Raw genomic sequence first — 5633 nt, forward strand, 5'->3', positions numbered from 1 at the left:
GAAGAGTAATCATGACTCCTTTGCAGGACAGTCAGGGAGCAAATAGAGCAGCACATCGTCAGCTCGAATGCTGTGTGGTTTTGGAAGCAAGAACCCTGGCCAAGGAAGAGAGTAGGACCAGGTATCCATTAGCCCAGGTTTATGGTTGTAGCATCAGAGGAGTCCCCCAAGACACCAGGGTCCTCAATGTAAAGAGGTAAATTCTCTACAAAGAACATGTCCAGCTGGGTAAGTCTACCGCTGCCTACCCTTTGCCATTTTCAAGGATTTGCTTTCAAGCATTGTTTCAGCAGGTGTGGGGTGTGGTCTAGATGATTTTGCATAATAATGTCCGCCGCAAGTTGTGCTGTGCATCCTGGGTAGACGCTTCTGCAAACGGTGATCAGAAGCTCTTTCATTCAGGGGCAGGCTTCAGTGAAAGGCATAGTCTGTTCCTCTCTTTTAGATTAGAGCACCTACATAAAGCAATGCGCTCTTTATCTTCTTGTACTTTTCATCTGCTGGTTTCTATGCAAAACTTAATATTCTGCATAGCAACTAGTGTGTGTAGATGGTCTCTTGCAATGATCAAATGTGCAACTTTCTTGTCACACTCTGATTCATGTTGTGGATTTGTCTTCTGCCTGAGGATAGCTACTTGCTATTTCATAATCCTATTTCCTCAATATATAATCCATGCATATTTTTCTTTCAGATTTTCTGTGGCTACCACTGTGGTAATTGGGCAGTGGGCCTTGCTTTGAGATATAAGAAGAGGAAGGCCCAAAAGAGTCAGAGGCTGTGGAAAAGAGAGAAGGAAATATGAGGTAAGTGTCCCCACCCCATAGTTTCTCCTTTGAGAACACACACACACACACACACACACACACAATTTTACAGGCTGTTTGTAGCAAGACTGTTACAGTGTCCTGTCAATCAGTTAAAGGCTGCCAGCACAACACTGTTGGCCATCTGCCTCTACACTGCCTTCTCTTTTATTTAATATCATAGCACCCTGTGTCTACAGGGTGGATGCTGAAGCAGCCAAGTACTGACTCACTTTAGTCAGACTTGATTCCTCTTTCATTTGGCCAAGAAACTGTGAGGTTCTCTCTTCATTTGTCAAAGTAAGCCTATGGGCTACCCCTGAAACACTACTGAGTCACAGAGTGCAAGTGTAGGCAAAGACTTAGCGGAAAGAAAAGTAAAATGTGTCAAAGTCTAAATGGGGAAAGCATGTATGAAGGGAAAAAGAAGCTGAAGAGGAAAGAATCCAAACTAAAACATAGCCCTAAGTAAACTCTTCAGAAATGGTTAATCATGCAGTTAGAATCTCATGATGTTCACAAGGCTCCTCCTGGGAGTCATCTATATGATCTTCGGTATATAGGCCTCCTACATAGACCTTCTAACAGCAAGGAAAATAGATGAATTTCTATAAAGAAATATTTGTGCCATGTGCAGTGGGGCACACCTGTGATCCCAGCACTCAGGGAGGAAGAGGCAGGCAAATCTCTGTGAATTCAAGGCCAGTCTGCTCCACAAAGTGAGTACAGGATAGCCAAGACTACACGGAGAAGCCATCTCGAAAACCCCAACACACACACACACACACACACACATTTTGAAGTTTATGGTGAATACAAGGAAAACAGACAAACAAGAAACAGAAAAGTGTGGGCAAGTCCCTGCAGCCTGTGCAGCTTCATCCTTCCCCAGGGCAGTCTGGTTCATCACCATCACTTAGTACACAGCACAGTGCAAAGAATAAGCTGCTTGGCCCCTGAGGCATGAGCAACAGTGAGCCAGGCTTAGCCAGTTCTTGTCCTAGCAGAAAGTTCAAGACAATGTTTTATGGGTTCTTCCCTCTTTGCTGTTACCAGGTGACCCACAAGGAAAGGGAGGTGAAGTTAAAGAGTACCATCAGATTAAACTTCAGAGCCCAGAGTTTTGACCCAGAGGGCCCTAAGTTTAACTCTAAACAGTCTATCTTCCAAAAAAGGTGGGTTTACAAGATGGCGCATTGTCAAGACCCTGAGTAAATGACATGTTAGAAGAACCAGACCTGGTTTCCAGAGGACACTTTGGATTACAGGATATATGGAGTTCAGACTTCAAGCTCTCATAATACTTGACTCCCAAATGCAGTTTCTTATGGATGCACATATTATTGCTGGCCCGACTCGTTGCTTTCTACTTAGTTTTCAGAAAATCTCTTGCAATGTCCTTCATTCCTTCTATTGAGAGCAAGTTGAGTCTGTCAGGGAACCTAGTGCAGCATCTATTCTCATACCAGGCAAGCAGACTTCCCGGCCGCAGGCGCTGAATATCTGTCTCTCCGCTTCCACTTTTACTGCTTTGCAGGAATTTCAGATCCGTCTGTCCCTCTGATCATTGAACTTCTGCCATGGAGGCCAGAGCAGCACATCAAAGCACACCAAGTCCTTAGAGTTCAGGCTTTTTCCTGCTTCCCTACAGTGGGTCAAGAATACAAACATCCTCAATTGGTTCGGCGGGAGGGAACATCAGTCCATCAACAAAACCAAACAGGAAGCAGCAAATGGCTATTTCTACGTTTATTTTGTGGTTACTAAGAAAGGAATAGCTCAGTTCTTTCCAACGGATTTGCCAGAGGGCACAAAAAGTGTGCAAGGTACAATCATTCCAGCTAGTGGGAAGTCTGACCTTAGCAAGATGTGATATCAATTCCCCAGGAATTTACTTGCTACAGCTTCTATAACAAGTCATAGGAATGCTGGAACTTTGAAATAATTAACCATCGATTGTTTTTGTCTTTTAAAAATTGTTAGGCAGAAATTTAACAAGTGCTGCAGTGTTGTGAGTCACGTCAACCTTAATTAAGTTTCTCGGATATTTCCTCTCTAGACTGAAGAGGATGCACTCAGCGATCATGACTCTCAGGATGTACTTCATGTGTCACTGCTGTGATGTGCAAAGCTAGCCAAGATCTCAAAACTCAGCTGGCCATCCGGCCCACTCCATCAGGGCAGGCTGCAGCATCCCAATGCCACCGTCCACAGGGACAAGAACAAGGCTCCTTGCAAGGGTCCAGGTACGCCTAGTGAAACAGCAGGGAGGTAATTTGTTTCAGGGATGCTTCTAGACATTAGTCAACACGCCACTTGTCATTCTTAAAGTTCGTTGGGCTTTCTTGTTTCAGAAGATAACTGGGCCTACTGTTTGGAAGGAAGTGGAGTTTGCTCTTGTCACCCAGCAAGTGACAAGGTGGGCTGGTAAGAGTCATTCACCCGTGGAACAATGAGAGGGGAGCTTTCTGTATAAAAACTAAAAAGTAGATATAATTAGTAGATATAATTAAGTGACAGAACACATATGCAGGCATACATACACATATGCATATACATATACATGTGGGACTGTATAGAGGAACAGGGATTACAGATACGAAATGAGCCTGGAGTGAACTTAAATAATTCATAGCTGTTGAAAGCTCTTCAGAATTTTACCAGGCACACAAAAATTTATAATGAAATTTGAGTGATGTCATTTTACTAAAATTTTTCAACAGCAGAAATATTTAAAAGGCTGCTAGAACTGACCCTAAAGACACAAAGTACTGAATACCATTGTAATTTGTGGCATTTTGTTGTTGTTAACTGGGATTGTTGTGACTCTCTAGTAAACTTATTTTAAAGATTTTCTATGTCTTTGTGGAAAAGAAACTCGAAATTAAGACAAATAAAAATTATTTATTTGGCCTTTTCACAATGGGGTTGCAGTCAGAACACAGGTGTTGTGAAAAGCATCACTAATTCAAAGCCAAAATGGAAAAGACTCACATCAACATTATCATCACTGGACGTGTAGATTCCGGCACGTCCACCACAAATGTCCACCAATCTACAAATGTTGTGGAATCAATAAGCAAACCATCAAAAGGTTTGAAAAGGAGGCTGTCGAGATGGGAAAAGGCTCCTTCAAGCATGCCTGGGTCCTGGGCAAACCTAAAGCTGAGCACGAGTGTGGTATCACTATTGACATCTCCCTGTGGAAATACTATGTGACTAGCACTGATATCCCAGGATACTGGTGATATTGGTACTGTCCCAGTGGGCTGAGTGGAGACTGATGCTCTGAAACCTAGCATGGTGGTTACCTTTGCTCCAGTCAATGTGACAACAGAAGTCAAGTCTGTTGAAATGCGCCATGAAGCACTAAGTGAAGCTCTTCCTGGGGATGGTGTGGGCTTCAATGTAAGGAACGTGTCTTTCAAAGACCTTAGACATGGGAACATTGCTGGTGTCAGCAAAAATGACCCACCAATAGAAGCAGCTGGCTTCAGGTGATTATCTTGAACCATCCAGAGCAAATTAGTGCTGGCTGTGCTCTTGTACTGGACTGTCACCGCTCACATAACATAGAGTTTGCTGAGCTTAAAAAAAAAGATTGATCATCATTCTGGCAAGAAGCTGGAAGATGGCCCTAAATTCTTGAAGTATGGTGATGCAGCCATTGTTGATATGGTCCCTGGCAAGCCCATGTGTGTTAAGAGCTTCTCTGACTATCCTCTATTGGGCCTTTTGTGGCAGACAGTTGCTGTGGGTGTCATCAAAGCTGTGGACAAGAAGGCTGCTAGAGCTGGCAAAGTCACCAAGTCTGCCCAGAAAGCTCAGAAGGATAAATGAATATTATTCCTGACACCTGCCACCCCAGTCTTAACCAGTAGTGGGAGAACGGTCCCAGAACTGTTTGTCTCAATTGGCCATTTAAGTTTAATAGTAAAAGATGGGTTAATGATAACAAATCATTGTAAAACCTTCAGAAGGAAAGGAGAATGTTTTTGTGGTGTGTGTGTGTGTGTGTGAGAGAGAGAGAGAGAGAGAGAGAGAGAGAGAGAGAGAGAGAGAGAGAGAGAGAGAGAGAGAGAGAGTCTTACGTTATTAGTTTTCAAAATCAGTACTATTTAATGGAAACAACTTGGTGACAAATCTGTCACAGAATTTTGAGACCCATTAAAACAAGTTTAATGAGGAAAAAAAATTCTTCACTCATTTATGAGTGGAGATACTATGCTGACTGTATAGAGCACCCAGGAGTATGCAGTATTCAACTGGGCCAATCCCTCAACTAATTTTCAGGAACCTAACAGGAGTATTGATCACAGTGTACCAATGTAGAATTATTTTTCTCCCCTTTCCAAAAAGTGTAACAATGTATTAAGCCTCAATGGTTTTTCCATTTTTAAGTAAAGTATGGAAACTTTCTAACAGCCAGCAGGCTCAAATGCTGACAGCAAAGAAACCACAAAAATGAACTGAAAACTCCTAGCAGCGACATCCCTCCACCCCCACCTCGACCCCCACCCTCACTGAATAACATTAGCTCCAGAAGAGAAGGGTTAAATGGCTGTTCATATCACAGCAGGGCCGGAGACCTGTGGTTTTAGCAAGTTTGGGTAGGCTTGGGTCCTTTCCCTTCCTCACCATGTTTGACATCTGTCCTCTGATTGGTCCCATTTTTCACTGTATTGCATACTTCATATTCAGCTGATCAAAGCCCAGCTAGTTCCCATAAATACAGGCGTCCTGGGCTTTATTAGTCAGGGTTCTCTAAAGGAGCACAACTGATAGACTGAATCTCTATATATAAAGAAGACCTATTAGGGGCTGGAG

At 43.1% G+C, this 5633-nt stretch overlaps 1 pseudogene; it reads left to right on the forward strand.

Annotated features, from left to right (window-relative positions):
• The first annotated feature begins 216 nt into the window (after positions 1 to 216).
• Positions 217 to 4646, forward strand: LOC127204942 (elongation factor 1-alpha 1-like; annotated as a pseudogene).
• Positions 4647 to 5633: the final 987 nt, after the last annotated feature.

Source organism: Acomys russatus, chromosome 21 (genome assembly GCF_903995435.1).
Source record: "Acomys russatus chromosome 21, mAcoRus1.1, whole genome shotgun sequence".
In the NCBI taxonomy this organism is placed as follows: domain Eukaryota; kingdom Metazoa; phylum Chordata; class Mammalia; order Rodentia; family Muridae; genus Acomys; species Acomys russatus.